The sequence below is a fragment of the Syngnathus acus genome, chromosome 22, assembly GCF_901709675.1.
Source record: "Syngnathus acus chromosome 22, fSynAcu1.2, whole genome shotgun sequence".
NCBI classification, from domain to species: Eukaryota; Metazoa; Chordata; class Actinopteri; order Syngnathiformes; family Syngnathidae; genus Syngnathus; species Syngnathus acus.
Genome location: NC_051106.1, coordinates 7,004,462 through 7,017,026, shown reverse-complemented (window position 1 = coordinate 7,017,026; position 12,565 = coordinate 7,004,462). Strand labels below are relative to the sequence as shown.

The following is a 12,565-nucleotide window of genomic DNA, read 5'->3' as shown; positions in this document are numbered from 1 at the left end:
GAAACTGTCTCTTATTTAATTATTTTTACTTATTTTATTTTTTTTAAATTTTCATCAGTCTCCTGCCATCATTTTCTTGGCTAATTAGGATTAATGGTATCGTGCCATTGGACCGTGCTTTATCTCCAACTATATATCTTAAGTCATCTCCAAAATCTTCATTTAAAAACAATTTTTTTCTTAATATTTCAAGTATTCACCTACTTATGGTGGATCTGAAACGTATTCCTGCAACAAAGGTAGGTTCGAGTCCTGACTAAAGGACTGTTGGTTGAATAGAAATACAAGAAGGTTCACTGTGCTAAACTTTACAGCCTTGATCATTATTTAAAAGGGCGGCGGTACTCTGAAGGACAAATGAGAAAAGGACGGTCAGCCTGACACACAAAAAAAGAGCAGGTGTGTGTTCCTTGCCCATTACATCATTAATTTGGGTTGCTCAGACAATCCTTGGTTGAAATTTGTGCATAACGATGTGTACTAGTTTCATTTACCCCACAAAAGGTTGGCAAGTTCATCCTTTGCAATTAATCAAACTAAAATGTTTTGTCAAGCACTTTTGACACTTGCACCAAAAGTGTTTTTGTTTCTGTGACGGCAAAATTAATTCAAATTAATTGGATTAATTGCATATGAATACGGAACAGAACTCAAACTTGTCACCGGAGGAAATCATGTGAAAAATGGTGACACTGCAATTGTGATATTTTGCCCCAATATTAATTTTATTGTATCCTCAAATAAACGCGTCACGATATTCTGCGCAGATTTGTTTACAAAATTTGATGGCAACCCAGATTAATTATTAAAAACGTCCTTGCAAGAAGTGACAGGGTGACGCATCGCATTATGCACACCAGCGGCGTCCACTTGGCGGGGTGGAATCGTCCTTATACATTTCCATTTTTATTGTTGGACTATGCAGGTCATTTGAGGCACAAAGCGGCGCGCGGCCTTGTTTGTTGTCACCGCTTTGACGTTTCAAACGTATCTGCGAGCAACAAAACGCTAGCCTATAATGGAATATTGGTCAAAGGAATGTTTTATGTTCTGGCCATAACTTAAAATGTATTTGTGTGCTTTAATATTCTGATCACATTTGTGTCTGATAAACGGATTTTACTATAGGTGTAAGCTTTGTTGTTGGGATATTGGGCTGGAAATTTCAAGATGAATAGCAAATCTTTGATTCCGTATGGACCAGTGTATTTCCTGGTTCGTGCCTCACAATCCAAAATAATATTCAACCAGACCGAGAGCAAAACAAAACTTCTCAGAGATTCAACACAAAAGCCAAACATGTCTTTCCAAATACCAAGAAAGCTCCGTTAAGGCAGAATATGATCCAACACTCGTATTGGATGTTATTAGATTCTCCCGGAAGAAGCTACGATTAAGTTTCCCGAGAGCTGATAAAGAAGAATAAATATTCAAGGCGTGGAAGTGTCTTAAAATGAGAAATGTTCAGTCTGTCCTCTGTGTGTGAGTCATTTCTTCTTCTTGGGAGACAAACACTGAAAGCCGGCGTCCTTTAGTCTGGCAGAGGTGACGTGAGGCAAAGGACGGACGATTTGTCCTAGTGCTTCATCGCCTTATAAAAGATGGCGCTAGCCAGCTAATAAAGAGTGGACATTGCGGCTATCGGAATCGATGTGAGGATAAGGAAAAAAATAACAAAATTATGGAAATATTTTGCTAGCGATAATTCCCACGATACAGCAGTAGCTCAAGAACTTGAAAACGACTATTAAAAAAAAAAAAAAATTAACATAGTTTATTTGCTTTTAATTTAGCATAAGCCTAACGTAAAAGACAAAAACATTTATGTATCACAAGCCAATATTGTTTATTGTAATACAGATTACCTTGAAACAATTTATATTAAATTGTAATTGTAATATGGGGGGGGGGGGTGAGTATCGCAATTAGATTTTTTCAACTCGGAGAGTCCTAATTATAAGTGTAACACACACACACAGCACAACACAACACACAAGTCCTCCAAACATACCAGAGGAGACCGTCGGCCCTCATCCTGGCCTCTGTCACAATCGCTTCTTGTCGCCAGGCTGTGCGAGTGTGTGTGTGTGTGTGTGTGACTCCCTCGAGTGCGTTGCCGGGCAACCGTAGCTGCATTAATATGCTTTGAGGGAGTAAGAAAGCGAGGGAAAGGGAGTGAGTAGGGGGATGCCTCTTGTCTGAAAGCAGCGCAAGGTGACGGGTGCCCTTCGCGGCACTCCTGACTAAAGTCGCTTCAAAAAATAAGTTTGATCCGAAAAGTCATTCGCAAGGCAGGGCATGCAAACTATTTTTTTTTTTTTTTTTTTGGGGGAGATTGTTTTGTTTGTTTGTCTGTTTGCAGAAGTGAGAGGAAAGACGGATGCCATATCTCCACTCTCTCGCTCCCGCCCACATCAGCCCATCATCCAATCTTCAACTTCACAACATCCTTCCACCCAGACAAGAAGACCACAAAGAATCGGCGCTTTCAAGCCACGGCAAGTTGAGAGATGAACATTCAAGTGGAGCACTCGGACGACAAGTGACCCCCGCCCGGTGCCGCCGTCACTTTAGTTGTCTGTGTACTCTTGGGAAGCATCTACCTCCAGCATGTCCATGTTATTCCTGATATTTTGCAAGGTAAGCAAACTTAACAGTCTAAATTTATGTGACGTGTGGTTATGGCTACTTTGTAAAAGAAATATAGAGAGCAGGCTTGAATAATTAATGGAGATGGTCAGAAAAGGCGCTCCGGGTGGTACCAGTCATGTCATGCATGATCTTAACAAGTTAAAGTGGCTTTTGCGGAACGACAACGCTGACTAATTGACGTCTGACCTTCGGCAAACATGCTGGCTTCTTTTGAGTGGATTTATTCAGCCGTGCATTTTTTATTTATTTCAGGCTTGACCCTTAGAAGCTCTTCGATCCAATACATTATGACACACTTGTCAGACATTACATCATAGTGAGAGGTATTTCTAAAATTCTGTTTGCATGGACCCTTCGAGCGCCTTATTGTTACCCCTAGAAGCAACCCAACCCTTTTTTTATTTTATTTTTTTACATTTGACAAATCAGATTTTTGGGGAAAATTCTTAACTTTGGAAATGCAGAGACAGCCGTGGTAAATTAAATAACTAATAGCGAGAAAACGCAGACTCCATAAAGGGAGGTCGTGGCCGAGATTTGAACCCTGAACCTCAGATGTGCTACCAACCCGTCCTCTGTGCTGCCCAGATAAAATTAGGAAACCACATTGGCTAATTAAAACCCCTCTGCCCGTTTCCATTGCTATTAACTACTCAACTTTGCATTGTGTAAAAGAAAGCAATTACCTTTCGGTGATTCTCTAACTCACAGTACAAAAAAGAAAAAATTAATAACTAGGGTGGGGTGAGAACGATACTAGCGGGCGATATTGAGTCGATACTGGCCTTATTTTAAAATGGAGGCTCCTGATACCATACGGAAAGCACACAAAAAAAATCCGATATGGAGTAAGTCCTCCTGGGCAGTAGTTGGCGCTATACTGCATCAGTTTGAAACTTTAGGCAAATTTTTTGTCAATCTATGAGGCTTCTTGACTGACAATTTTTGTAGGTTTAGAGTTTAGCCTGGGTTCTTGGTGGAAATATTCAAATATACTCTTGTCAGATAAGTTTGACATGATAACCTGTTTTGAGATATTTACAGTTTGAACAGCGAAGACAGGCAATCACTCACAATTTTCCGTAAACACAACAAAGTCATTCTGTCAAAGGCCGAAAAGAAACCGGATCGTCCTTCCGGTTGACAGCGCGAGACGCTTTCTAATCTTCGAGTGTGTGGCGGTGGGCGTGCACCTGCATGCGCATTCCGCCACGCCAAAAGCGAGCGTGCCTTGTCGGAGCGGGTTAGCATCTGGCGCCCTTGTTTGACATGTTGCCGATTATTCGCGTGGCAAACGGTTTCACTCTCCACTGATCTGCGGATGTTCCCTTCTATTAGGCGCAAGCCGGCAGGAGTGTTGGGATTTGTTGTCTGGCATCACTTCTTCTGTCTGCCCTTTTTTTTTTTATGTTTTATATTTATATCTTGTGTTTTGTTTGTAATGCCTGCGGGCTTGTTGCTGCGCAGGTGCGAGCCCGATCTCGCAAGGATAATAACTCAGGGAAAAAGAAAAAGGTTGGACTGCTGAGCGGCCTTGACAAGCGCGGCCCGGATTTATCAGCCGTGAAAGTGTTCAAACGAGCTGATGACTAGCAGGAGCAATCGATAGCGAGAGATAACAGAATCATCTGTACTTCTTCCGGATGGGGGCAAAGTCAAATAACAAATCCATCGGAGCCATTGGGAAAGGGAAAATGATCTTTTCTCTGCGTATAGCAATAAACAAGAGAGGTTTTCTTATCAGGGGATAATATTAAGTTCATACTAAAATGTATTAACATATATCATTTTAGAATGCCGCCATACGTGTTACACCTAGCGCCGCACTACAAGATTTTCAAATCCTGTCAAGAAGTCTATTTTGTGTCTACAAGCTTTTGCTGTCGCTAGTCCTCATGTGCAACCCACTGACCTGCAAAAAGAAAACACGTTTCTCCTGAGAGCTTTTGGATGCCAGCTTGCACAAGCTGCTGCGCCTCTGGGTTATACCAAATAAAAAAAATAAATAAACATACTACTGCTACTCACTGCAGGCTCCAAAAACTATACCCAACTAGTTGAAAGTCGATTTTAACGGCAACAGATGCAGGCGAATCCGATAACCTGCTATTTCCAACCACTTTGACCGACACACAAAGACAATGAATGTTTCATCGCCGTGCGCTTCGAATGAAGCAGATGGCTGATATTCTATTAAAGAACAAAAACGCCTCCACGTAATTTATTTTTGATGGGAAAATATTTCTCGCCGTCGTGAATAAAACACGATGGCAGCGACGCAACGTGGTGCAACGTGCGAGAAGCAAGATGACTGAAATTATTTATTTACTGTTTACAGATTGGGGGGGGGATATAGCGGTGTGGGGGCCCGGGTTGATTATTTCTGTTCAACGACAAAAAGAAAACAACTTGTTTAATCCAAATGTAGCTTATTCACCCCTTAGGGTGGAAATTTACAGACTTGGTAGTGACTCTGCTACATGATTAGCTACACTTGAAGCCCAAGCTTGTTGTTAGCTAACTTGCTAGCTAGCTGGGAGAACCAAGCTTGCCTCGACTTTCAAAATCTATCATGAATTTCTGTGTTCATTCCAGACAGGTGTGAGACGTAAACTCCAGATGCATCCAGGGAAAATGGTCAACTCTGTCTACAGTGATGAGGAAAGGGGAAGCCAAGACAAAGAAAGCAAAGAGGAGACCATCTTGGCCATGTTGGGCATCATCGGGACCATTCTTAACTTACTGGTCATCATCTTTGTCTACATCTACACCACGCTGTAGAGGCGTTCGATATCAACAAGAGTCATGAAGACCGGAGGACGACAGAGGCGGACCAAAGACAGGAACGGGATCGAATGGGATCCAAGACCGTGCAGTGGATGTGCAAATCTGAATACTGGCTCGCTTGTACTGACCGCACGAGGCTTATGCTAACTTTAAAGTGCAGCTGCCCTCTTCACATGGATCACAAAGGACTTCAAGGACTTTTGGAAAAAGCCTTTTATAAGACTATACCGTCATAAATACGCAATTCAGACTTATTTCTGCGGAATGAACAATGTGAGTTTTTCTAGAGGTGTGTTTCTTAATAAAACCTGAGATCTGTTCAATTAAAGTTTCTTTATATTATTCTTCAGGAAAAATCTGAGTGTGGCTGGTGTGTGTGTAAAATCGGTGTCAGTTTAATGTGCTGAAATAGTTAAAGGCCATTCCTTCTCCTCCTCTTTCAGATAGCAAACTACTTGAAGTCAAGTAGTCCAGCATTCATCAGATTCAATAATTGATTGAATTTTTTGCCCATCCCTAATGTCAACAACCCAAATAGCCTGAAGCATTAAAGCCAACAAAATCGGATCATCTGATTTTGACAAGCAGGGGGCAATGCAGAGTTTTTCATTCTAGTATTCTAGTCAACAACTAATTTATTGTCTAATTGTTTTATTTATATAACTATAAATGATCATCAAGACTACATTGTGAAAAACCTCATGACTTCAAAAAGTGCCTGAGACCTTTTAGCGTCTCACTATCACCTTCTCGTGGAAGGAGGCAAAATTAGACCAAACGGGAAAGTGAAACGATACCTCCTGGAAAAGCTGCATCCTCATCCGACCACCGTGGGGACTGCACGCCTCTAACGCGGATCAATGACGGATTTCTGTTGGGGGAAAAAAAAAGGAAGGCCTATTAAGCACACAGAGAATCCCGAATGTATTCCTCATTATCGCCAGTGTTGATTATGTGTGATGAAGCTATCTTTCTGAAATGTATTGACACGATTCAGCTGTTGAAGTGCAATCTCCAATGACACTCCTTGACTTGTAATTTGCAAATGTAAGGTTGTTGTTTTTTTCATACTGCAATCTTTTTTGTAAAATAAAACATCCAAGTAATAAAGTGATGTTGGTGTACAAGGATGGATCTTTGCTTGTTATGATTATTCATAAAACCTTGCAAGCCTTTCTCACTTTGACCAAAATAACACATGCGAATATCACTTGTTGTTAAATGATAAAAAATAACCACCGGGAATGATTAATAAAATAATGCTTGGGCACCCCAGGCCACCCCTCACTGGTGTGAAAACTTTCTAGCTACGCCCCTGCTACATAAACATTATTTTCTACGGGTTTTCAAACTATTGTACCGTTTGTGCATTGAAAAGAACACAAAAAAATAATAATTCAAAGTGTGACACGTATGCAAGATGAGAAGATGGAGGAGGAAACCAGAGCTGAAAGACTTACAGCATATCCAGAGTGACGTATTTCTCTACTGAGCTGCAAATCCGTCTGCAGGATGAAGCAGGATGGCGCGACAGCACTGAAACACAAACCAAATCTCTTTGAATAAATTTACTTCTTTAACTTTTTCCTATTTTTGTACTTTTTCATTTTAAGGTCACACACTGTTTAAGTCAGAATGATCCTCTCTGTTAACACCTGATTTAATCCCTTTTGGTGGAGGTTTTTCTTTTTTTTTTTTTTTAACAGTGCAAATTAGCATCAAAAGGGTATTTGAGGCACCCCAGCTGCTTGAGTTCCCGCATGCCCTTCAGCTGGCTTTAAACTCTGTTTCACCTGGACTCAGCAGGCGCACCCTTCAAAATCACTGTCAGCTACAACCTGCAGAATTCAAATGCGGATCAGCAACTCATTATAAACACAATTTGGAATATTTATTGGAAAAAAAAAACGACTCGTATCTTGCTGCTATCATTTCTTTCATGGCTAATTTTGTCATGAAGGTCTTCATCTTTTTTTTTTTCTTAAATCAGACAGCTTGTGTTACTTATTAATGGGATTTTAATTCAATTACATTTTTATTCAATTACACTCATTTATTTAGGGGCTTGTTAAATGGCCTTTTGTTTGATGGCCTATTAGTTTGTCACACTGTGTCGCACAAAGTTCAATGTTAGTCAAGAGTGTCACGAACAATGTCATACAATGTAAAATAAATAAATTAATTCATCTGTCAAAGTCACCAAGATGCTATTTCATTAATAGACAGTTTAATTAAATGGTTTCACATTTTAATTACAGGCCGTCCTTAGGCTAGCGACGTGACAATATTAATATTACAACAAAAAAAGGGAAAAACATAAGCAAAGAAACTCAAAATCCTGCCAAGTGCAGCTTTAAGCGAACAAGTGCGCAAAAACTCAGCTCCTACAAAAGATATAAAATCTCGCAAGTAGGTGAGGGGAAATGACAACAACCTGTGTCCACCTTTAGCTCGCCATCCCTCGTTTTTGTGGTGAAGATAAAAGTAATTGCTGCTGTCAAAATAAGTGAGGAGAGGCTGACTGACTTCTGAGGAATAACAACCAGAGGCGAAGATGTAAAAGATTAATGAGCAGATGCCGTCAAGAACAAATCACTCACATAAAAGCTCCGTCAACACGAGCGGCTCGACTGCCCACCGCTCCCCGCCCTCGGGCGTCAAAATGCCCGTTCGTCCGTCATCTTTTCTGTGTTTGCGGCGCTACGCAGATATGACGATTGGACTCGGCGACACTTCATCAAATGTGGAATATAACGTACGAGTGTGAGTAGTGTCAAAACTAAAGACGATACAAACTTTACACAGAGCTGAGAAGAAGCAGAGGAGGTCCATTGAATTCCTTGGGTTACTAACGATGGCAGAACGTCCCAGGACTGTTTACATAATATCTAATTGATACTTTTTTGGTGATATTTTTGTTTGGTGGTGTGCCATGAGATTTCGCAAACTTGGCTCAATAAAGGTTTGGAAGACATTGCGCGATTGGCAGACGACTATTTCAGCGTGCGCCTCGCTTTTGGCCCAAAGTCGTCTGAAAATGGACAGGGGGGGACAATCAAGACAAGGCAGGGCGAGGTTCCATGCAATCACGCGCTTACATCGAGATCGGCGCTGGCCAGGGAAGTGACAGATGCCGAAAGGTCAGCCACGAAGAGTCCTCGATGGCATGCGACGCTAAAAGGCTCCCGTGACCTTCAGGCGGCAACGTGACCACGGGATGGAGAGTTATGATGGGAAGAGGGAGGGGGGGTTAATGGCAACACGATGATTAGCAAGGTTTTGTATTCATGGCTTCATGATGGTGAAAGGTTGGAATTCATTGTCATTCCAGCCGAAACCAGCCAATGCTGCCAAACAAGTTCTTCAAATACTAGCCACGAAAAATTAACAATCCAGGTCACCGAAAAGTTACCAGCGGTAAACAACCCAGAATTTTTTTTACCCAAATCGGCTTGTTTTTGACCCAGCAGTTTTAGCAGCACAGCCAGCTAGCTAGCCACTTTTATCCAAATCAAAGCACTCCTGAGCTGATCCACAACACAAGTCCAGCGAGCAATGCCAGTTAATTGCCCTGCTGCACTTCTAAAATGTCACGCCGGCGCCTTTCCCTAGTGGACCTTTCCCCCCATCTGCTAATAAACGTCCACCTTTGTCTCAGTCAGCGCCGAGGCACGGGACCGTCATACGATGTCACACTGGCATAAAAAAAAAAATCCAGGTGTGACATGCATTTGGCCGTTGGCGTAATTAACTGCTCTTACTGAGATCTAATTGAGCTGGGGGTGGGGGGTAATTTTAAATGTGACGGCTTGTTTAGTGCAGGTGTTAATCAGATACTGTAACTATTCAAGGGATTAACACGGTTGTAAATGGAGTTTATCACAGCCTAATTAACAACTACCGTGGTAATATATCCAAAGTATAATCAGAAGTGTAGCCCTTTGCATGAATCAGCAAACCAAGAAGTAGGTGGCCCCTGGGGGCCCGCCCCGCTATTTGAGAAGTTACGGTGCACCCTTATATTCCCGAGTGTGTGGGTATGATTTTAATGCAGCAGCACCAGGACATTAATGAGAAGCACAGTATTGATTTTCAATGAAAACACTGCACGCCTTTGTTGCATTTTCTTAACCTTGCCGTCCCCTCAACTTGCGGCTGCCCGATTCAATTTTTCTCCACTGGATGGTTGCCCGACTCAAAGAGGGGTTTAATTTACTTTTAGCTGCTGCTGAAGCGAAAGGCATCTGTTGTTGCAGGAAAACAAAATCACTAAATACAAATTGTATTTAAAAAAAAAAAAAAAAAAAAGACTACCAATGCTGTACACACAATTTAAGGTATAATTTGGAACTGGAAGGGCATTTTATTTGTTTCTACTGCAAAAAAATGGAGTTCGAATGACATAATACAGTCAAAACTCCAATCAATGAGTTTTGGTGTAATGAGTCTTCTCCCTGATGTCAGGTTTCAAATATTCCCTCTTTATGTGGATGCCAAAGAAATGAAAACATACTGTAGACATCTCTTTGCAGGCGGGCAGTGCCGAGGTGTTCAATGTGAGCAGATAATAGAGGTGAGCCTCCTCCATACCTCGGCTACTGCCCACGCCATCGCTCTCTGGGAGACACGCAGACAAGCGCACACAGACTGTGCTCTCTGTCGAGTTGTCTCTTGGCTGTCATGAAAGCATTTTGTGATCTCGTCTTCCAATCAAGAATGCCAAAACAAGGGCAGTTTATTTTAAGGGGGCTTGATTCGATTGGATATGGTAGCGCTAAGTTCTAGAGAGGCAATGAGTTGAATCAACTAATGTGGCACTCCCTTTAACGATATATAAATATCTCGCATGTCGATATATTTTTAAAGTGGAATAATTCCATTTGGTTCAATCCACTCGCATCACCTTAATTAAATCAAAATCGATATTCCACACCGCTCGTTCGAGACGTTCCCGTCAATGGTGACAAAACAACAGTGTGGTAATTACGGGAGCATAATTGGTCGACATTGATAGACACGTAGGAGAAGCTAATTACATAGAGCCGCCCGACACATTTGGAAGCTGACAAACAGGCTCAGGTATAATAGGCGGATTGATTAGCAGCCACTTTTCCCTCCAACTCTCACAATGAAGCCTCTCGCCTGGTAAATAATTAGGAAGTGAGCACATGCCGCTATCGAGCAGCTCGCAGAGGCTGAGGGGAGCACTAATTGTTTTCTGTTGATTGCTCGGCCATTTTGTCTGGAAAGGATGACACTTGACCGTGCTGGTGAGAGTGTGGTTTACGCAAGAGGGTGAAAATATTAAAAATATTGGAGAGCTTTGTGATACGAGTGCTCCAACTCAAGAATTTGGTCTCACATAGCTTAATGCTAACAGAGAATGCAAAACACCATAGACAGGCTAATAAATAGCATTGATGTCAGCAACAGTTGAGCACATGTCAACAGATATACTCTATGCTGGTGTGCATATATTCTTAGTTCCTCATGTTGATTATTGTTGCCTTAGATGGATATACATATAATATTTATAAAATGTCTCTATGGCTATTTAAATGAAACTAACACAAATATCAATTTTGTCATGCTTTGTGTTCAACCGGAATTAAATTACACTGAGCAATGGTGCCACCTGCTGGTTTCTAATATTAACACACTAGACTTTTGGACCCTAACAAAAAACGCTGTAAACCTGGAATATTTCAATCCAAATTCAAATAAAATCAGTTTGAAACATTAGCCTCTATCTGACCTGTTTACAAAAAGCCTTCAAGAGCAGAATATAAATGAAGCGTGTAATCGAAACACAATTACTAGAGTCCACCATGCGCACCATGCAAAACCCGAACCATCGCCGGAGCTGCAACAGCTCCACCCAGCGGCGAAAGACACAACTGCGTGCCGACTTGGGCAGTTACAGAATGCTTCTGCTATTCGACTTGCCCACAATAACAATGACAACATGCTTTGTGGGAAAAGCTGGACTGGTTACCATTTGTGGCCTAAAAACAAATCACAGAAATCCATGAGTGGTGAATGGAGCTCTTACTTGTGAATGTCTTCTTCTCTGCAGGAAGTAGAGTGAAGCTGTCCAAAAAAGAAAAAAAAAAGCCACAGTTATGCAGTATGCTAGGCTGTGGTGTTCATCTTTTTCCGAAGCCTCCTCCCCACTCGTCTGGAAGCTGTTGACTTTTTGTCCAGATGTGTGCCTCATCTCTTTATAATAAGACACACTTGAACACGGGGGAGAGTGGAAACAACAGAATTTAGAAAGACGGTAGCAAAACTGGAAACAATGGACCGAGCTAGCATGGACGCGCTCTCACTAACTAGCTCGTTTACCTGCCGGTTGATTAGAAGTACCTGTGGCTGGGATTCTACTTCCGGAACTGGATTTTATTTTTTTTATTTTTTTTTGTTTAATACTACGTGCGAGTTCATGCGATTGCAAACGTCCTCCAACACCAATAATAATTATAATAATAATAATAAACTTTGTTTTTAATGCAGCTCTTGCATCAAATTTGACATTTCCACTGCGTCATGTTTTCCACCCAACACAATGTTGCCAAACAAGTGCGTAAGACCTTACCATCGAATGACATTTTGGGTCAGAATTCCTTTCCTCGAATGCTTCCCACTCCACAATTTGGGAACATTTGAAAAGGTTGCGCAGGTGTCTTTGACTTGGTCACGGTCCAGAATACTCACGCATGGGTGCTTGCACAAAGGCAACACAGGGGCCCGCTAATGAAACATAGCAAACATCTTTGACTGGGAGAGGATTGGGCAAGGGAGGGGGGTCTTTACTTGGCCAAGCTTATCCCCCCGTTGTGTCTTTTGTATATGCAAGTGGACAAGGAACGCGCCTGCGCGCACGCACGCACACACACAAAACTTCATCATGAATCTGCTGTCAGTAAGGAATGTTACTACTTTCTCTAAAAAAAACAAAAAAACAGTGGATGAGGGTAGAAGGAGATCACAGTTGACCTCACTAAAGTCTTATTAGCCGATCACAGGCTGGCGAAGGGCTTCTTTTTGCAGATGATCTGATGCTTTATAAATCACCCCGACTGTTTTAGTGGTGCAGGGTGATGTAATGGCCGTTGCTTGATACCGT

General features: G+C 41.8%; 2 long non-coding RNA genes across 2 annotated transcripts; one reads left to right on the top strand and one right to left on the bottom strand.

Annotated features, from left to right (window-relative positions):
- Positions 1 to 2,186: 2,186 nt before the first annotated feature.
- LOC119116605 lies at positions 2,187 to 6,569 on the top strand. The gene is made up of 2 exons (XR_005096299.1): positions 2,187 to 2,640; positions 5,248 to 6,569. It is a non-coding gene; the product is annotated as an uncharacterized LOC119116605 (long non-coding RNA).
- LOC119116606 lies at positions 6,240 to 11,659 on the bottom strand. Its single transcript, XR_005096301.1, has 3 exons — positions 11,492 to 11,659; positions 6,900 to 6,975; positions 6,240 to 6,310 (listed from the first exon to the last, which is right to left on the bottom strand). It is a non-coding gene; the product is annotated as an uncharacterized LOC119116606 (long non-coding RNA).
- Positions 11,660 to 12,565: the final 906 nt, after the last annotated feature.